The sequence below is a fragment of the Topomyia yanbarensis genome, chromosome 1 (genome assembly GCF_030247195.1).
Source record: "Topomyia yanbarensis strain Yona2022 chromosome 1, ASM3024719v1, whole genome shotgun sequence".
Classification (NCBI taxonomy): Eukaryota; Metazoa; Arthropoda; class Insecta; order Diptera; family Culicidae; genus Topomyia; species Topomyia yanbarensis.
Window position 1 is genome coordinate 32,108,528 of NC_080670.1, and position 22,928 is coordinate 32,131,455.

Genomic DNA, 22,928 nt, shown 5'->3' on the forward strand with positions numbered 1-22,928 from the left:
CCTCCCCTGATGATGGCAACGGTCGCTCGGTCGGGTGGCATATGGGTAAACAGTTTGGCGAACTGGAAGACGACAGCATGCTGTCAGTATCCTTACTCATGTGGAATAGGGATGGATAACGATGCAGACATTGATTTTCTTTTTTGTTCCCAGATGAACGTGCTGAACTTGGACGTCTGAGTTCAGTGATGCCAACCGGGCCGATTTTTCGCATTTTTAGAAAGATCCAAAATATTTTAGAATGTTTTATTCTATGATTCCGGCTGACGGTGACATTTTCCGTCTCGTTTGCAATTGTTCCGAGACCCTAGCGCTACTACTGATTTACTGAGTTTGAAAGCGGTGGATTATTTCAGTGACATCAATTCGGATTTTAGAGAAAGGGTGTTGCGCTAACTCTACCTCGACCTTCGATATCTTCTCATTAGGTGCATTTTTAAAATACCCATATTTTGGGGCTATTAAGAAGTTTACTGGTTAAAACCATTCCAAAAGTATTCATATTTATGAAGTTAAGTGGAATTTTGTTGAAATGAAATCACCATTACGTATTTTGAAATGATTTTACCGTATCAAGAATGACGTCATCTTCATTTTGAAAACGACTTCAAAGAAGGACCCTTTTCAGCCTGAATCATACACTATCAATGGTTTGGTGCGACTTTAAGGTGAAACGAAACATCTCTGTCGTACCAGTTAACAAACACGGTACCTACAGCACAAAAATCACCCGCGCAACTCGGTGTGGTGCTGATCCGCTACCAAATCATCTGGAGGGACCCCTGCCGGCTCGAGGAGGACCACCCGAAGTCCCAAAAATATCCATTTGCATGGGGTTATAGTTGTTTTTCAACCAGAATTCTCCATCTTAGATTTTAACAGCTATTGACATCGACTTCCGGCATCTAGTCATCAAGACCGTTCTGAAAATGTCCATATTGTTGGGCATATAAACATGTTTTGTTCAACCGAGGTCGCAATTTTGGATTTCGAAATGATGTCAGATATCTAGATACTCGTCAAACCCCTTCAGAAAAAAAACACTTTTTGGGGTTTTAAAGCATTTGGTTCAACCGATATTGAATTATGCAAGTGTTTGGCATCGACTTCTGGCAATCGCCTTTTTGGGTTTTAAAAAATGGCGTCAGACATCAATTTACGGCATCTACTCCGTATCCGAAGATACATATGTTGCAGGGGCTTTTGGAATCTTTGTAACACAATAAAGAACCGAAAGTTGCCCGATCTTGGGTTCCCCAAACGCTGTCGAGCAATTGGATCCTGAAATCTTACGTTTCGAAAATACCTTCCTCAAGGTGTCACATTTTGTTAAGCATTTTGGATGATCTCGAAAAAATTTTGAAGAGTGAAAAATTAACGAACATATTATTTCACAATAAATTTTAGATTTTAGCATATTCTGGATCTTTGGAATTTGATTATATAACTTTTACAATTTTTGTAGATTCACTTAATAAAAAATAGACTGTTTTAAACATATTAAAAGAAGATGAACTTAGAATATTTCCAAATTGTTAACAATTCGAATGATTCCGTGAACCACTAACTTATAACACAGACGATTTCCTTAAAAATAATCGATTTAGCCGGCAAATCTGTCGAAAATGGCTGCATTTATCCCTCCCAAGGCTGAAGGGATTGATTGAATATCAAACATCTTCAGCATAAAGGAGACGGACATAGCGTACTTGGTAAATCGATTGCCTTGTACGCAGCTCATCTGGGTTGGATTCTTAACCCCGCACATAGGGGCAGAGATTTCTCTAACCCGAAAAGAGGCGAATGACCCTAATGTTAAAACCTCTACATATAATAAAAAAATAAAAAAAAAATCTTCAGCATAATTGTAGCTCTACCTATCGATCTCTAACAGAAAGTTGCTTTAAGATATTGATTGAATCAAGGAAGCTGATAGGGCTTATTGGGCATTTTCCTGCTGCATGGTTTTCCTACTTATACCCTCTTCAGCTTTCTTGTCAATCTGTTTTTGCCTTTCTGTGCATGATTGTCACAATATCTAATGTATTGTAGTATACGAGTCGTGCGTTCATCTCGAACCTCGGCGACATTCAAAAGCACACGGAAGTATGAAAACGACTACACAGTGCTCGAAACGTGCTATCGTTAACGACATCCAAACGCCAATGCCGTAGGAAAAACACGCACAATAAAATACAAGCGCTCGAGTCCTTCGCGATAATACAAAACACGATCATTCATACCTAAACCCACGATCTTGCTAGCAAAAGAACGTCCCGAAGATTAAGTCAATGTGTAAGCATGTGAAACTTTATAAACGCGGTCATAGGCACCAACATACAAACGCTCGCTTTTGCGTGATCATGAATGGTACTCGCACGGGAGCTACCACTCTAAAATACGGAACTTATGAACCCTAGACAACAAGTCTCAGGCCGGCATAGTAGGAGATTCCAGTGAGATGGAGTAGGTCACTTTCTGCCTTCCTCTAAACCGTGCAATCAAAATTAAACATTAGAATGACGACACGCGTGAACGTTCTAAAGCACACAAATATATATGCAAATGGCTTCACGGTTATATAAACGAATTGAAACACGCGGATTTACACGCACGCTAGCATACGCAACATAAAAACGCTCACGCGATCAGACATGTTCACATGAAAACGCTTGTGCCCTTCGCGATAATACAAATCTGGCCACGCATGCACATATGTACTCGCGATCATTTGCGCACACCTACGTCCGCAATATCGCATACAGAAGCACGTTCTAATGATCAAGTCAATGTGTTACCATTTAAGAATTTATAAACGCTGTCTCAGTTGCGATTATACCGAAACCTGTCGCCATGCGATGATGAATCGGTCACGTCCATACTACCCTAATCTCGTTCACGGCAAGGTGCCGAAAAATCTATTTTTATTTCTTTTGTTACTAGGAATTTTCTACATTAGATATGAATGACAAAATGCCCTAGATCCTATGTTATTTATATGCGGACAAAGGTCGAAAAGGTTTCATTCGATTTCTGAGTTTTTGCCATTAGAAAAAACGGCAAAATATGTATAAATTGCCACATAGAGCAGAAAAGTTAATAACAATAGGCGATTTTGGAGATAAAATGTACCAAAACCCCAATTTTTTTCTATTTTACGAGAAATGGAAATATTTCCATTAAATACTAAGTTATGTACTTAAAGAAAGTAAATTATCGGCCTTGTTAAGCTACCGCATTTGGGCCTAAATAAACGCATTTAAGAAAAAAAAAATACTAAGTTGAAAAGTATAACCTAATTTTCTGAGCGCTACTTGAAAAGTTATAGTATTTAATATGTTTTTCCTCATATTTTTCCATAGTGCCATTGTCAAAAGCTTTAAGCGAAGTGGGCGGTGGTCTGAAATTGTCCAAATAATGTGAAATTTGACATTCGAGCTTACTTTGACATTTGATAAACTATGAAGGGGCCTTTATCTGATTCCCTGATGCAAATGTTCACACGGTTATATAATCAATTTTATACACTAGCATACATACAAACGCTCAAATCCTTCGCGATTTTCCTCGCACATTTACACCCGCAATCTCGCAAACATGAAAACACCCCGGCGATCAGGTAATCATTTGGAGGACTTATAAATACCATAATAAAACTGCTCTAAAAACTCAATATCGCAATACAAATCCCGTCTCGTCTGTAATTGTAGTGAATGATTCTGTCAGGAAGCCCATCCGAAACTCCAGCTTTGCAGATTCAGTTGAAGCACTCTAGCAAAAGCAAAAGAAAATTGCGATTTTTAATAATGATCTGTACCACTTAAGTCTAGCTTAAGATAAATTCGAGAAATTTAAATTGGTTTTTATTGATTTGGTATTACGCAGTTCGATGCATGAGCTCAACGGAGCCTTTGGTCTTCTGTATATTCATAAAATCAGGATATTTATCCATATTACAATAGGTGTGTTGAGAGTCTTTTCCTTGGCGGTTAAGGTTTTTTATGACATCTCGTAGTAGCACATAAATATTCCTCAGATCCTTTTATTTGGAGATATTGTTCTCGTCCGTGCTATCGTCGCTGCTGGTGTCCAGGTAGTGCTACGATTTTTTTGCAGTTCTTCCTCTTGCGCTGCGATTGTGAATCTGTTTTACTGTTGTTTGGTTATTTAATAATACTGATTTACATTTATGCTCCAAATTATCTGTTTTGTTCATCCTCAAAATTTTTTGTGCTATTTTCCTGTTAACTCTTTCAGTGAAGGTAGACTGTTTTTCCGTTGCATAGTTCCTAACTCAAATTTTACTGATTTATTCTCATTTTTAGCTTGTTTCTGACCAAATTGAATGACATGAAATCTACGGAATCGGACTTACGCCGATCTGACATCACTGCGCCTAATGGGTGCTGTCGTCGTCATCGTGGGGAGAGTAATCTCTAGAGCACACGTGTCGTGAATCCACCCTAAAACGAAACGAAAAGTTTTGGGTGGCATTTCTAGCAACCCCCCCTTCCCCCAACCAACATTGAAATAGTGAGCTCGATTCGGCAACAAACGACAACTCGTTTAAAATTGACCCTGAGAATTTTACCACACGCGTTTGTCCGTTCACCGTCGCGCCCCCACCATCGTCAGTGTTGAATAATGATGATCGGTACCCGAACGCGATGTCAACACGAAAACATCCGTTTCCAGGCGGAAACAGAAAGAAAACAAACTCAATTTTCACGGACGAGAGGATGCAGCAAAGCGTAAAATTACGCCAGGAAACGATTTGTCTTTCTGTTTCTCACTCAGCCGCGCCTTACTCCCATTTCCTGTGTCACAGGATAGCGCGTAGTAAATGCAATCAGTCAATTGTTGAACTGTTTTTTTTCAGTATTCCATTAGTGTTTATTTTTATATCTTACGTTTCACATTGAAGCTGGTGCAAAATCTGCATCTTATTGCACATCCTTTCGCTCGGCTCTGTACTCGACTGTGCCTAACTTCACTGGCTATAGTAAATGTCACCCGGTGAAAAACAGGCCTGACACGACGCCAACCAAGCGCTTTCGATCGGGAAGCTGCTAAATCACTTTTTATTAATTTCCGGGTCTTTCGTTCGACTTCTGTTTTTTTTCGTCGTTCCGATTTCAAATTACATGCAAGTTGTAGAAGTAGGACAGTTCTGATACCGAGTAGCGCGCAGTGGGGTTATGATTTGTTAGTTTGTTTCATTTATATTTTCATTTATATTACTTTGTCGAAAACAAACTTTCTATTAAATTCAAGTATCTCGTCGCTCAGAATTCCCTATCAAATATATAAATTGCAACAACAAAAAATGAAGACGTACTTTCCTGTAGATTTGGAACATGTATGAATTTCTTCCCTGGTATGGACTACGAAATTCGAGTTGTTAAACTGTATTTGGTCCACTCCATCCCATCGTTCATCACCGTTGATCCCACACAACGCTGTATGTAGTTATGAAGACCAGATTGTTACGTGGTAATTTTGACCATCTTGAAAGAAAAATTGTTATAGTCGTTGAAGGAAAATGAACTCGATTTTGCAGAACAGAAAAGGAGCCAAAAGATAATTTAAATCATGCATACGTTAATTTTATTGCCCGAGAGACCAAATCTGTTTGCCAGTTACTGATGAGACGAAGCCGAAACGAAAATCCATTACTAACTAAAGTTGTAGATATTGTACCCTTTATGCACGAAACGGTTTCAATCCAATTTTCTCCTAGGGGAAGCAAAATTGCAAGAATATGACACCTTTTCGACGGGTTCGCCCCCCACTGTGCAACCCATTTCCCAGGCAGAGGAATCAGTTTGCCTGTTCTCGCATTTCGCTAGTTCATTGCACATTCACCATCTGCGTTGTTTCTTTTTTCATTGGAATTGGTATTACCCGTTTGAAGGTGGAGTTGACTGCCTCAACCTGAGGATGGGAACAATGTTTTCAATCACATCCGACATATCCAGAATTCTTGCAGATTATCTTTTACAAACGTACGGCAGCTCCGTCTGTGCAAAGAGTAAACTTGTTATCAGTATTGTAGAATACAGGATTTGGTTGACACATTTTTTACGTTTCTTATAAAAGAAATGTATAGAATTCGCTCAAACTTTCAAGATTTTTTCCGAGACCCGGAGGGCCGAGTCTTATATACCAATCGACTCAGCTCGACGATTTGGGACAATGTCTGTGTGTGTGTGTGTGTGTGTGTGTGTATGTAACGGACAAATTCTCAATCGTGTTTCTCAGCAATGGCTGAACCGATCTTATCCAAACCAATTTTAAATGAAAGAACTAAAAAACAGTATGAACGCTATTAATTTGTTTTTGATTCTGATGTTTAGTTTCCAAGATATGAATGTTTGAATGCGTAAAAATGGCGTTTTTTGCAGTTTTTTAAAATTATCTGCCGAAATTGACAATATAGATTACCAATTTATATGTTTTTAGACAGCTTTAATGAATACCTTTCGAACAAGCTATAGATTGTTGAAATCGGACTGTTATCAAAAGAGATATTTAACATTAAATGCGGACGAAAGATTTTTATCATTTCCCATTGCCAGAAATATGACCAAAAACATGTAATCTATTATTAACGCCAAAACGGCTTATTTTAGGTCAATAGTATCTTCGGATAACTTAACGTAGACAATATGCCCTTTCTTTTGGTATTGTGCTTTTGCTGATTAATCCCCCTATGAGTGAGATATTTTCACAAATTTTCTTGGAAGTGATTATATCGAAACGATGCCTTCAGCAAATTTGTAGCTCTTACTTTTGCAAATAACTTTACTGAAGACTTCAAATATCTTTTTTGAATACTTTAAAAGTTATGGCTTGTTGTTTGTTGATTACTCTTTGTCGCCTATTTATTGTTCAATATAGTAATAATCCATTGAAATAAGCTAAACATTATTTCGATAAAACTAATTTTGTATTTCATTTTACTATCTACAACCGCTAGAAATAATCACCGAACACTTCTAAGTTGTCTGGAAGGAACTTGATAACTTATTAGTACAAAAATGTTCATTTGTGCGAACCTTCTGACTGCAATTTTTCTAACTTATAACCATCGGATCGATCTGAAACATATCGGAAAATGAAAAGCGACAAAAAAAACTCCAAGCAACGGCGTAGCCAAGAGAAGGTTTTGGGGTTTAACACCATACAACCCCCCAATTTTCTCAGGTTAATATTCATGACTACAATAAAGTCTCAACAAATCCGCTAAAGACACGAACTCTGTTACTATTTTCTGAAAAAATAATTCTGCATAATTTTAAAACTTCAAAAATTACGGTTTCGGAATTATGATCGATTTTCACCTAACCGAATTTCTGGCTACGGCGCTGATTTCAAGTAAGTAGAAACAAAGTCGTTCTACACTCGTTCACAAGAAACTTCTTCGAATGCTGAATCTCTATTATAACACATTGAAACCCCGATTTTATCAGCCAAAAATGAACATATGTTTGATGGGCTCTAGCAGACGAACAAGACTGAATTCGAGTAAATCCTTTCTTGAGCATGTTTTCCTTATCATGAAGATGGAAATATGCAAAAATAAAAAGTTCATCATAATCAGAAATAGTTATCAGATTACATCAAGGGACGGGAAGAATATTTTAAAAAAATTGCCCGATTTAGGCAATGTCCCCATTTTGTCATCCTAAAATACACCATGAGATTGATAAAAATGGATCTTTATTGTATGTATTATTCACTGTGTTTAACATTAATAGGTACATTTCATTTTTGGGGATTTTTTTATTGCATCGAACTACAACAATTTTTAGGTAGCTTTCAAGGGGTTATTTTATAGACTTCTTCCAAAATATTCAAATTCGTATACCAATTAATTGGTATACTTAAGGGTTTATATGTTGCAGATAGAGAAAATGCTGAAATTTTCAGCTTTTTTCCCACACAATATTACGAAAGCTTATTAAACAATTTTTCCCAAAAAGTTTGTGAAAATTATAAGCTATTTGAAATTTTTTAATAGTTTAATTTTTTCTTTAACCGTGATTTTTTAATAAATAGTGACCATCGCTTCACAACGTAGTCTATTTTTCTTGGCTTGCGGTGAGCACGATCTCTCGAATTGCTGAACTGAAAATTATGGAATAGAAATTAATTTTTAGTATTCTTTACAGATTAAACTCTCCCGCTGGTGCCCTAAGACAATTTCGCTAGATTTTCAGAGCACTGTGCATCCAGTGCATTAACGCAAGTGACGGAAGGTTATCGAAAAGATTCGTGAAAATGAAAATTCCAGTAATGATGATGATTTTCCCAAACGGTTCGTTTTCGAGAGGATTTTATTTGTTCTTTGGCATTAGGATTAGCGATAATAATTCAATTCAAGGATACTACTGGGAAGTCACCTTTAGAAAAAGTCGATGTCGAAGTAAAATTTGGAACTATGCACGCATGCACTTCAGAGATAGCGTGATATCAGGAGCTGCGATTTCATTAAATGAAATTTTCTTAGTTCTCAGTCGCGTTGGAAATTTGAGTAAAGTATAAACTTCAAATCGATTCAAAAAAATTTTTTTGGCTCAGTACAATATATAACCCTTTTAGGAAAATTCAGTTTTCCCACCACAATATAGATATTTTATTAACAGAGCATTAACAATAATTCGTTGGTATGTCTATTTTATGGGCCATTTTTTCGCTTTCCCATTGATTTGGTTTGAGATTTCTAGCACTGATGTTGTCCTATGCTGATTTGAGCGATTCTCTGAGTCCTGCCACTATCCCATGTAGTATGTGTTATCAAAAACATCGCGAAGCATCAAGTTCTAAATGTTTTCAAACGATATAATATCAGAAGAGAGTGATAAGAATTATAAGAAATGTCTCATCACACTGTTAGGTGGATTAAAAACGTTTTTCTTCTCCGTTCCGTTCACAGTTAATTCATTCAGCCATTTCCACTGTTGATTGATTCTAGTAATCAACCAGGATGAACTGGATGTGCCGCTTTGGTAGCGAACGTCTATTAGAGCAAACAAAACATAGGTTTGGTGGTAGGTTAATGATGGTTTGATGACAGCAGTTCACAAACAATGGAACGCCTGTTGTTTTTTCGCTGATCCGCATATCTTTCCAGTTTATTGTTTTACAACTATCATTCAATACTGTCGTATCCCATTCAATCGACGCCAACATTCCTGCCGTTCGCGAACTATGTTACATTGATAAATAGGAGGCCTAGATTATTACGAAGCCGTTACCAGCTTCCATTTACGATGCTTCAGCTGTAGTTTGGATACTCGTCGTAGAAGGCAGTTTTATTTCAAAACGGGACGAAAGAACGAATCAAAACATGATTATCTAAAATTGCCTTCTCCGTGGAATTATAATTGATCGTACACTGTAAGCAATTGAAAAAGGACCAGGACCCTTTTGTTGTGACATTCTTCGTGAAAAGAGGTGTGAAATGAGCGCGAATCGATAAAAGATAAAAAAAATTAATAAGTTTATTACAGAGAAAAAATACTCGGCAATTTTTTCAGTGTAGTTATACATCAGGCGGCCAGAAATATTGGCAAGGATGCAGCAAATAAATAGCACGTAAAGCAGAGGATGGCTGGGTGATGGGGGTGGTGCTACGGATACGAAAATAACATTCAATCAATATGAGACATACTGTCAGGCATAACTTCATCCCTAAGCCTTTTTTTTTCTTTTCGGTACTTGTACTGATATAACTTGTAATCGATTGAAAAACCTCACCGTCTGTAGTCAATAACAACCAACCTTGTTATGTACGTGTAATCTGTTCATGGCAAATAATACTAAGTTTAACTGAGTTGCCTTTCCTGGCCTTCTTTGAAACCCTTCACGTAGCGTTTCATCTTAGCATCGTTGTTGGCTGTTCAAAGCAGCAAGGGCTGATGAAAGGAGGAAGCTTTCTCCTTCTAGTGCTGCTGCTGTAAAGTGCTATTTAGTTTCAGTTCAGATCCTTTTGCTGTTACTACATGGAACCTTTCGTTGGGTTGATGGATATTTTGTGAGTTGGCTTTGCTCTCAGTAACATTATTGACCCAGTTGGTAGTTGAGCGTTAAAGTGTCACTATTGTTCTTGGAGATCCTAAGTCGGTCTGCCAGATACTGATGAGACGAAGTCGACAAGTAAATTTATGACTACAGGTATCGTATGTCTTATGCACAAATTGGTTAATGGTAACGCTGTGGCTGGGCAGTTAAACCACGTTTCGATTTCGCTATGATTTCGTTCTTTCCAACTTTTACCAGCTCTGTATAACGAAGTAAGCAGTAGGGGAATTGTGGGAAAAACCGACACTGTGGGTAAAACCGACACCCCACAACTTTTCCTAGAAATCAAATTTTTATTCATTTCATAATGATACAATATTATTAGTACGTTTATTTAGAGCATTTGAAGAAAAATTGTATTTACGTTAGTGCGCCGAAAGTCATAAAAATTAACAAAACATTCGACAGCAGCGTTCATACTCGTCTGGATGTAAAATTTCGTTGGTAGATTTTAAGGTTTTAACCGAACGAAAGCTTTTCAAATCACCCCACCTCAGTACCTATTATTATCGGCCTGTCCTATGATCAACTAGGTGCATTGAAGACGAGTTTGAAAAATTCAATATTTTTAATTGCTTTTATAAAAAAATGTGCGCTGTTGGGGTAAAACCGACACCCTATGGTTAGGGTAAAACCGACACCCTGTTAAGATGGTTGTGTATAGTTGCGATTCATTTCAAAATACTGGGGATCTTTGTGACACTTCAATTAGCCTATTAGAACACTATAGTATTAGCAGAAATACACAGGAATACTTTTGTTGTGTTTATTTCTTGTAAGTCTCTTTAAAAATCAAAAATTGGAATTTTTGCTTATCTGATTCTAACGAAGCTTTTGCTATTTCTGCAAAAAGGTCATCAAACCGAATTTCTAGAGTTCTCTTGGTTTGTCATAGACGAATTTCATCACAATGAGACAATGATATTATGTATACCCCAATAGATCGTTGATATCAGAGTCCGAAAAATCAAATCTGAAAAAGATAGTTTTACTAAGAAGTGTGTGTGTCACTTATAAGTGAATGAATCCAATTAGCAGAACGTAGAACGCTTGAAAATCTTCTCTTACGAAATAAAATGACACTGGAGGTTGCAATGATGTGCGCAAGGATTATTTGGAAATACTCATATCAATAAATAATCCTATAGCATAAAATACTCTTATTTATAGTACTACGCTTTCGAACTTTCTTCCCCTCACTACATGATGAAACAATAAAAAGCACATATTTACATCATACATACTCACACTTTATTAATCACGCATATATCTCATTTTTAATAAAGATAAAGATTTTTATAAAGTGGAGAGAAAATAAATTAAAGGGGTGTCGATCTTATCCCTATGGGGTGTCGGTTTTACCCGCAGTGCTTACAAAAAGTCACTTTGTTTTCCAAGTTTTACAACCAATATTTTTTAATGAAATTAATTTTTTGAAGCGCTGAAAAGATTAAGTCTTGTTAAGAATTTTCTGAAGAAGAATTCTGCATAAAAATTATAATTTTATTGGTTTTGTGGCAACTTAGAAAAAGTGTTAAGCTTAAGGTGTCGGTTTCAACCATAATTCCCCTACTTTTAATCATTACGGAGAGAAACTGCTCGTTCAACGCAAGGATCGTGAGTCAAAAAGAAATTCTCACCGCATTCTTCTGGATGAACACATAAACATATTTTTCGTTTCGCTGGTTTATGATTCGATTTAATTTTCGAGGAAGTTCTGGAAGTTTTTTTATGCGGGAGATACCGCGTTAATTTAAAAATTCATATTGATTAGTTCATAAAGAATTTTTGGTAAACCGGAAGTCTTCATATTGGATTTAAAAATGGTGTCAATTTCTGACACCTACTCGTCAAGACCATTCCGAAAATATCTATATTGATCGGGTTATAGAGAAATTTGTTAATACGGATGTTGCCATCTTGGATTTCAAAATGACGGTAAATATCGACTTCTGACACTCACTCGTCAAGACCTTTCCGAAAATACCCATATTGGTTGGGCTTTGGCGAATTTCTTCAAACCGGAAGTCGCCATCTTGGATTTCAAAATAGCATCAAACAGCGACCTCTGGCACCTACTCAAAATCAATTCCAAAAATACACACCCTTATTGTTGACCGGTTATAGGGAGTCTTCCAGATACGTCTTTTCCATTTTTTCAAAAATCTCCTGAGTCCTTTGCATTCAAAAAAATTGCAAAAATCACGTTGTCCAACTAGAAACTAGCAACGCCGGTATTTTAAATTGTTCTGTGAATTTGTTGAAGGTTATAATCACCTCGTGCTTAATGAACTCTGCTGTTAGGAACTTCTTATATCCCCCAAACACATGCTTGCTATTAACAATGCTAAAATCAAGATCCCTATATACATAGATAATGGAAAAATCGAAATCAAATTACATGATCTGATCTGACTCCACTGACTTGTAAAGTTACAATTAAACGATCAATGTCGTATTTCGAACAAGTGGAATTTATTACGATGAACACATGGAGGAACTAGTTTCTGGGTATCTGAAATTGCTGTTTTTATGATGATGCAAATGCGGGTAGACTAACCTATTCCATCCTACCTTACACTGTAGTACAAAACAGAAGGGGGTGATATCATTACACAGCAAACTCTTTGTACATATCAACGACAAACTTGTTCGTGCCAGTTCTGTGCACAAACGGCACATTACAGACAACCACGACAAGAAACCTCTGACGAAAGCTCATCTCCAGAAAGAAATACCAACACCCACCGGAAATACCGGAGTCATGAACGATTGCTAAATCTGTGGCTGCTGTTTCGGTAATAATAACAACTGTAAAAGCTACGTCAACTACTTTGAACTCAACATACAAATACCAGTGGTGAAGCTACTATCAAGAATGAAGAGTTTACCATCGTGACCCGCAAGGGCCAAAAGCTAGGAAGAACAACTAACTGATTACTGCTTTGATAAGTAATCAAAATGATGATACGGACGTAAACGACAACGAGAGAGAGAGAGTGACACGGATGACCTGATGAAGATGTAGCTGGTGAGAACACAAATATTTCCCCACCACGAAAAAAGATCTCCGCTCGCTAAGCACAGTGGTCGGAAACGCCAAAAAACGTGAACTTAATTCACTAGAGGCCAAACCATCGGATATATTCATAGGGTGTCTTTGGAGGAATTGTTCGTATGACAATTCCGCACAATCTGATAAAAATTGAAATTAGGCATGGCTTACTATGATCGAACTAAAAAAAAATAACTTTATACTGACGAGGTAAAAAGTTGCTGTCTTCGACCAAGTTTTAGAAATGCTCGTAGTGAAGAATTTTGTTGAAGAACTTGAGCTTGTAGGATTGAAGGTTATCGATTTATAAGACGTTTTTTATTGCAACCCCCTTAAATCTATTTTTTTATTTAATATAACATTTTTCATTGTGACTTTTCGTACAAACGATGTTCCAGACAAATGTGTAGGTATTAAAACTACATAATATTGTCGAAGACTGTATGTAGAAATACTCATTCGTTTCAAAGTTATTGAAGATTTTTATAGTTTTTTTACACCAACTTCAACTACATATAAGAAAGAAAGATGCGAATCAAAAGGCACGAATAGCCGCTTTTTTCACTGTCTAAACTATGCACAATAAAGGTAAGAAGGTTTGGTCCGTGGTACTCTAGAACCCTATGAATAGGGTAAGCTTACTCTATCGTGTTTTTTGCACTTTCCATACAAAAATAAGATAATTTTTTTCCCGTAAGCGAGTGCAAAAATAAAATCGATTCTGAGAGATAGATTTGTTTTATTCCAAAAAATTTATGTTGTTAAACATCGAACAGGAAAGATCGAATTTAAAAAAATATATACTTTCGAGGTAAAAAGATCTACTTTGAATGATTTGCATCGACGTCGCCTATCCCTAGAATATCTCAATCTTCTGAAGCTCCTTTGTGTCAGCGTTGCTATTTCAAGCAGTTTGCTGTTGAATATTTTAATCAAGCAAGTTTCAACATCTGGTCGTGCCAACGACTCGATCGACAAAGAACTGTACCGTATATCTAGTGTACATTGTTTGCTGAATGAAGCAAACTGTTACCTCATATCTTACCGTGGTGTCGAGAGGTATGAATCTAAAAAAAGTAGAGCTCTACTCAAATTACGTGACCATTAAGTTTATGACTTTTCGTATTAGAACGGGTTTTTGTTGGGTGGAACATTTGCTAAAAGTTTTCAGAGCTTAGGTTTACGGAAATCAACTATTCAGTTCCATCATATGCGTCACTGAATACTGATAGCGTTCCGCTGATTGGTCCTTGCAAATAACTCAGTTTGCATCCAAAATAATGGCAATGTTGAGATACAACTACACGATCTGGCGTTTAAAGTATCAGGTGGCAAAAAGTGGAATCAGTTATTTGTATTTTGTACAGTTGTAGATTTTTCAATGGTGATTTTGTGGTGAGAATTCGGTATTCCCGATCCTATAATACATAACACAAGGCACTAGTCATTCCACAGACAACGCTTTTTACTTACCAAGGGCAGATTTCCACCTGATAGTGCTAAACAAACAGTTCACTATCGTAAATCATCAACAGAAGCCGTTAAGGAACACTCCTCATCGTCAATCAAATCCAACAAACAGTCTTCAATACCATCACCTGTTCCGCTAACGGTTGATAAATCTGTAGCAGCTGTTCAGGCAATAAGTGGCAAATGCGCGTCCGCAAAACTATTTCCAATACTTCCTAATCGAAAGCAATTGGCAAAGAAAAAAACCTATTTTAATCCACCTAGCGGTGCAATTGTGCCTTTCTCAATTATGAACATGTGAATGTTTGCGTTGTTTATATTCATTAAAAGCTTTCAAATGAATATATTACATTTTATTATTATACATGACATGACAAATATACAAGAAAAAATCACTATTCGAGTTCTAAAATTTTGTAAAAGAAAAAACAGCTACATTAATATTAAATGTAAAAAAGGTGCGAAATCGGCAGTCCCAAAAAGTCGATTTTGATAAAAAAAAATTTCGAGATAACATAAAATCTCGACGTTTCATGCATTTTAAAGATGTTTGGCATCAAAAACGGATTTGATTTCTGAAATTTCATGGGGTCCCCCCTTTGAAAAAAAATTTAGTTCCGGCTTATATGAGAATTTCATATGTGACCGGATGGATTAGTCTATATTTCCGGACGCATCCAAGCGATCCGTACGAAATTTTATAGACATCTGTGGGGATACTATAGCTATCATTTGGGATAGTGTTTGTGAAAATCGGCCCAACCATTTCCGGGAAACTGATGTGAGTACGTCAATTTTGAAAGATGGCCGCTTTTCCCGGGCACTTCCGGAACCGTCTATGGTGGTCAATGTAGTCAACGAAAGTTTGGTTGGCCGTCGATGACCTAGAACAGCAAATTTAAGTTGTTTGAGAGACATTTTAGCGAAATTTTTACCTTTTTTGCTTTCATCGGAGTATCGGTTTGAATCGCAATTTGCTATGTGATCGCACGCCACAACCTGTAACTCCGGAACCGGAAGTCAGATCGGGATGAAATTAAATAACCATTTACGAAGGCGCAACACCTTTCATTTGAGACTAAGTTTGGTTGAATCGGTCTAGCCATCTCCGGGAAACCGATGTGACTGTTATTCTGAATTTGGATACTTCCGCCGGGGCTTCCAGAACCGATGATGGTGGCCAATGGGGCCAAAAAGGCTTTGAATGGATGTTAGTGACCTAATACTACAAATCGAAGCAGTTGTGGTCATATTTTGGAAAAATTTTCACCTTTATACATTCATTGCAGAATTTATTAAAATCGACATTTTCTGCGTGATCGTGCTCACCACCCTGTAATTCCGGAACCGGAAGTCGGATCCATCACAAATTCAATAGCAGCCTATGGGAACGTTGTATCTTTCATTTGAGACTAAGTTTGTCAAAATCGGTTCAGCCAGCTCTGAGAAAAATGAGTGATATTTTTGGTCACATACACACACACAGACGCACATACACACATACATACATACACACATACATACACACGCTCAGACATTTGCCGAACTCGACGAACTGAATCGAATGGTATATGCCACTCGGCCCTCCGGGCCTCCGTTAAAAAGTCGGTTTTCAGAGCAATTGCAATACCTTTCTATTGAGAAAGGCAAAAATTTTACCTTTTTACATTCATCGCAGAATTCGTTAGAATCGAGATTTGCTGCGTGATCGTACGTATCACCCTATAATTCAAGAACCAGAACTCGGATCCACACAAAATTCAACAGCAGCTGATGGACCTTCCATTTAAAATCAAGTTTGTCAAAATCGGTTCAGAAAATTTCGAGAAACCGATGTGGACAAATCAACAAATTTTGTTTTGTAACCATACTCTTCAACTCGTAATCTGGAACAAGATATCGGTTGAAAATGAAATTTAATAGCAACCTATGAGAATAGTATACCTTTCATTTGAATCTTAGTTTCTAAAAATCGGTTCAACCATCTCCGAGAAACCGATGTGGACATTTTGTTAACGAATCCGCACATACACACACATACATACATACATACATACATACATACATACATACATACATGCACACATACATACGCACATACAAACACACATACATACACACAAATATTTTGCGATCTCGGCGAACTGAGTCGAATGTTATATGAGACTCGGCCCTCCGGGCTTCGGTTAGGAAGTCGGTTTTTGGAGTAATTGCATAACCTTTCTATATGAGAAAGGCAAAAGAATAGTATTTAATTACCTTAATCAGCATGAGTTCAATGTTATCTTCATGTAATTATATTTTGAAATGTTGGTGGAATGGGTTTAAAAGTGGAGGGAATGGGGGGTTAGTAGAGTGGGAGTGGAGAATGCGTCAGAAATCCTTCATCTTATTTTGGTATACGGGGTGGATGAAGGAAATGCGGGCGTGAGGGTGGTAGTGATGAAGGAGGGAGCTGTAAGGGAAAGGCGGGGGGGGGGCGGAGGGGCTCTGATGCAATACTCAGCTGCATATTTTGCCTTCCATTTGAGACTTGGTTTGAGAAAATCGGTTCAGTCATCACCGAAGAACCGATGTGACTTTATTTGTGGAATATGCCCGGAATTCCGGACTTCCGGAATCGTCGATAGTGGACAATATATTCAAAGAATGTTCGATTGGCAATCAGTGATCTAGATCTGCGATTAGAAGTAATTTGGTGACCATTTCAATAGTTTTTAGCCTCTGAGGTATTACGATTGTACCGATTTATATGGGAAATTCCAGTGTATCCTTACTAACACCCCTGTAACTCCGGAAGCAAGAGTCAGAACAGAATGAAATTCAGCAGCAATCAATGGTATTACTGTATCTTTCATTTGAAATCAAGTTTGTAAAAATCGGTAGAGAATTCGTTGGGGAATGGGTGTGATATAAGCTTAGGAACTTGGCGGGTTCCCCGGGGGCGTCATGAACTGTCATAGGTGGCCAATGTGGTCAAAGCTGCTTTGATTGATCATTAGTGATCCAGACCCGCAAACTAGAGTAATGTTACATCAATTTTAATATGTTTTACATCATTTGAACATCATGGTGGTACCAGTTTATATGGGAATTTGCTGTGTGACCGCACTTTTCAACCCGTAACTCCGGAACCGGAAGTCGGATCAACTAAAAATTCAATAGCAGCTTATGGGAGCGTTATACCTTTCAGATGAAATTAAGTTTGCGAAAATCGGTTCTGCCATCTCTGAGAAAATTGTGTGAGTTTAAATGACACACACACATACACACACATACATACACACACAGACATTTGCCGATCTCGACGAACTGAATCGAATGATGTATGACACTCGGCCCTCCGGGCCTCGGTTAAAAAGTCGATTTTTACAGTGATTGCATAGCCTTTCTTTATGTGAGAAAGGCAAAAAGGTGATTAAGAGGGATTTATGTGATACAACCGACCGCGTAAAATGAATGACCCATAAGATTGTATAGATAAGATGCAAATATTGTTCCACTGCGAAAAGGGGTCTGCACGCACCGTAGAAAGTAAGCGTGCGCTATCTTGCCAGCAAATTCGAGATATTCTGTGCTTGCTTTTCGAGACATCCCTGAAATCTGTTACTGTTTAGTAGCGCGACTTTCTTTGCTTTGGGTTCTTTCATAAACCAGCTCATCGAGTTAACTCTCACTGTAACTGAGTTCCTCTCGCATTCAAAGTTATTCCACAGTAGCATTTCGTTGTTATCTAAGCATACCTCGACTGGTTGATCAATAGTTAGTGGTTTAACTGATAGAAGGTTGTGTGTTGGATTTGATTACAGTAAATGAATTTTTCATGGTAGTGTTCCGTCTGTTTACAGATTTGGCACGTGGGGATCTGGCCTTCATATGCACAACATGTGGTCTGAGAACTGTTTGATGTATTGTGTCGTTTGATAGAAAGATATAGGTCGAGCCCACTGCTATTGTTACGACGCAATCACCGTTGGAAAAAAAAAACTTGTGAATAAATTGCAATAAGCTGCGGTTTCGAATCACCCACCCAATTCAAGTAACACTTGGTAAACTGGAATTTTTTGAATGGAAATTCGAAAAAGTACCCTGTCCGACACATAACGGTTAAATATCGTAGTATGTTCTGGGAAATGGTTTGTATTACTAAATTGCATCTCTTTTTGGACAAGAATATCGGTCTATTTTTTGTGTTTTCGAAGATATTCGCGGTAACTTTAAAAATGTCATTTTTTTTAAATTACTCTTACTACTTAATCATAGCACGCATGCTCAGACAACGCTAGTGACCTACGACTATCAGATTACAAACTACTTTTGGTCCAAACCCGATCAAAAACTACTCTACCTCGCCAAATTCTCAAATTCATCGATGCCAAATCAATCCATTGGATAGAAACAAATTCATTCTTACCTCGCGCTGCTTCAAAAATGGTAAAATACGCTTCCCGCCATACTTATTCGGCCCCTCACAATCCGATTTCGAGTATTTCTGTTTACACGTGCATGCCATATTCCACCAACCGTAATTTCGCAATCTCCAATCTGTTCTCGCAGTTTTGGGCCGAGAATGCCAAGGATGTGGCATATCCCTTCACCAGAAGCTTTTTATTGCTTCCCACGCGTCCAAAATGATAGATCGTTCGATTTTGTGGTAGGTGGTCGGTAGAGAGATGAAAAAAAATGCGAAATAACAGTTCAATTTCATTGCAACGATTGCTTGCTGCTAGCCGCAAGGCGATTGAAATCAAATGGACTCTTCGTCAAAAGGAAGTCGTTTCCGTGTATGATTGGATCTAGCGCAGTAGTGATTCAATTTGTCGAGTATGAATAGGGGTTAAAGTTTCTGAGAATTCACTTTGAATGAATTCGGAAAGTAAAAGCTTTTCCGGGACTTCGCTTCGAACGACATAATAGCTTCGATTTGGTTAAAAAAAATTGAAACTATTGAATTCACAACCTAATTTTGTTTGCGAATATTGCAACAATGGAAAATCGATATTTGATGATGGAAATTCAAAACACAATTTTCCAAGCAACGCGAATTTTATGTAGGTACATAGCTAATTGCCTGTCGAACTAAAAGCCCACCGAAAAGCCCCAATTTCCCCGAAACTGGCAATGGACACAAAGCTCTTTGTAATAAAAGAACCATTTCCAGTTATTCATTGCCACAAAGTGCATTTACCACAGTGGCAGTTGTAAGCAGGCACATCATCATCGGACGAGCAGAGCATTCAGTGAAAATGTCCTGGTCCAGTTAGTGGTTCTGTATCTGATCCAAAAAAAATATAAAAAGTACAGAAAAACAGTGTCGAGTTGTGGGTACACCGACAGAAAAGAGATCCTACTTCTTTTTTTTTTCTTTTTCCAGTTCGTTTCTCCAATTCGACCGTCCCGAAGGACGTAATAGTGTGTCTCCCTAACGACCAGTTCAGAGTTACACATCCGTCCTGTGTGGAATTGGCAGAATGCTTTTTCTGAGGTTGCCGTCCATTCGGCGTGATCTAACCTGGTATAAGTATATGTCATACAGAGGGCCATCATTACCATTGGAAAAAGGATGTGACGGAAGTAGTCCAGTAAATGTCGAAATTAAATGCTTTTTGAGTTGTGTTCTTTGACAGTCCCACACGCCTGGGATGGCGTTGTTCGGATGTAGAGTACAGTTTCGGTTCCCGCCCAGCTACACTCTGCTTAACAGTTCAACGAATGGCGAAATAAAACAAGGGCTCTATTGAATATTATTTCATATTTTATTAGCAATTCGATGAAAAGCTCGATCTCATTTTACGTTCCATTCTGTTCGCTAATGGCCGATTGTTGTACAAGTAGACTGACTAGTAGTATTAAACGGTGTCTGCCCGTGAGATCTGAATTCAGTAAACTCGGCTCAGTAGGTGCCAAAGTAATTTTGAAATTTTGTAATTAAACTTTCAACTGACACGGAAGACGAGCGAAGGGGAAGGGGCTCTCTCACTCTGTTTATCGGTCGGCATAAACTTCGAACAAAGTTCGAGCTAGCAATGAATTAATTTTTCACTTAGATAATCTGAGAAGGGGAAATTTCGGCAGTTGGATTGAATTTTACATATTCTACGTGTCTCGAAATGGGGGGCGGGATTGACGCGCAGCTGTTTCTTTCTGTTGAGTGCATAAAGTTTGGAATTAAAACTTTTAAGCGGAAGTGTAAGAGCAAAATTGCAATGAATCATTTTGTCGACTGCGTTCAGAATCGAGAATATTTAGCTATGGCAGTTGTGATTTTTTTAAATTTTATTGGCTCTAGGACCAAATTCAATGTAACACCATTTTCCATCTAAACTACGAAATATGTGTTAAAATATCTCGAATCGAAAGCATAATTTAATTCAATTTTATATGTACTGAGCGCGAAATTTTCAGTCAAAGGTTTCGGCGAATCAAGAACAAATGATTGAAAATGCCAACTTCGGATGGTAAAATATCTTAAAAACGTTCATTAGGCGATTTGGAACTGGTTGATTAAAAGCAAAAGTAGTAGAGATAAATTTCCTTGGTCTGGGTGACGAAGTTCTAGTGGTTGATTGAAAAATTCAGTACACCCTTTTCCATCGTCCATGACCGCTGTGTGAACGCTTCACGCTCAGACAACAGTGAATCTATGAAAATCAAATAGCTGCTTGGCAATTGTGTAAGCATGAGCATCTGTTTGGCTCTATCCACGCTAGACAAAATGCGAAAGGTTATTCGAAAGTCGGTATAACCGACAGAATCCCGGCCGAACTCGTGAAAGTCGGGGGAGTGACTGGCTGTAGGAAGCAATGCACTGCGTTGATCAGATGATGATCTTGATGAAAGAAAAAAGTCTGGCTGGAACCCCCTTAATTGAAAAATTATCTCAAAAAGTCAACGTAGGGGTAGGTATTTTTTGCACAAAATGTGTATGCAAAGTTTGAAAGAAATCGGTTAAGTAGTTTCTGAAAGGCAGATAACACCGCAAGTCATGTTTTTTTTTCCAGACACGTTCTACTAAAAGCTTCGTCACCGAGTCGTTTATCGATATTTTTGCATAGGAAAATTACAGAATGTTATTGAAATGATACACTATAATGTACGAAAGTTTTGATCAATTCGCTTTACGCAAAGTTCCACAAAAATTCGCAAATAGTGTTTTTTTACGATGAAACCCTTGTATAATTTGGTTTTCACCTAATTTCTTCGCCTTAGCAAGAAACATGCATTTTGGTAATACAACTTGCGGACCAATCATCTGATTGTGGATTTCAAGGCAACGTACGATTCAGTGAAACTGTGGCACATAGTCTAGCACCATGGTTTCTGATTAAACTGATTCGCATGACGCTGGATGGGTCATCATGAAGCTTCAAATCAGCCAGAAAAACATTTTTGTGATGTTAGGCCAATTGCAGCACGGTTATGTACTCCCCAAAACTATTCTTCAACGTGCTTGAAGGTACACTACGAAGACCTGATATGCCATATGGAATGGAACAATTCTAGAGAAAATTTTCAATAGGACGTAAGTAACAATGAGAGATTCTCTTTGAGGTCTTTCTCTTCTGTTCATTACTCGGCCATTTCAACATTTACTACTCTACTCTTTGTATAATATTGTAGTAAAAATCGTCGGCTTTCGATATGTACTGGAAAATTAGTACAAAGTGTTGTAATGACGTCGTAATAAACGAAAGAGAAAGTAAAGAAAAAGAGAGGCTCTCAATGTTACTTACGTCCTATTGAAAATTTTCTCTAGAATTATCACTTTGTGGATTACATCGACATCGTGAAAGAGCTTTTTAAAAGAACTTCGAGACTCGGACTGACTTTAAACACTGAAAAGACAAAGTAGCTACTATGCATTTCAACTCGTGGCTTTCATAATTTTTCTTGTATATTTTTTGTTATATTTTCCGTTTTATTCTTTCTTATTTTATTTGTTTGGTTTTTTCTTTTATTTTTCTCTATTCATTCTATTTTTTTTTGTTTATTTATGTTTCTTTAAGATTTTTCAATAATTTTGTTTACTTTTTTGCATTTTCCGTTTTGCCTTTTTATTTATTTACTTGATACCATTTTTCCGTATTTTCTTTTTCTCCCATTTCCATTTCCTATATCTTTCTGTATCTTTTCATCCAGGTTTTATTTTTCCACTTCTTCCTTTCCCTTTCCCTCACTTATTTTCTTTTATTTTTCTTGTTTTCCTTACTTTTTGATAACTCATTCTACTCATTCAATTTAATCGTGTATTTCCTAATTTCTTTATTTCTCATCTATTTCGTTTCTATTTATTTATTCTTTCTCCTTGTTTTCTTTT

General features: G+C 37.5%; 1 protein-coding gene across 6 annotated transcripts in view; it reads right to left on the reverse strand.

The window, feature by feature from the left end:
- Positions 1 to 22,928, reverse strand: part of LOC131677292 (suppressor of lurcher protein 1) — a 97,325-nt gene that overhangs the window by 47,893 nt on the left and 26,504 nt on the right. The gene's annotated exons all lie outside the window — the stretch shown is intronic.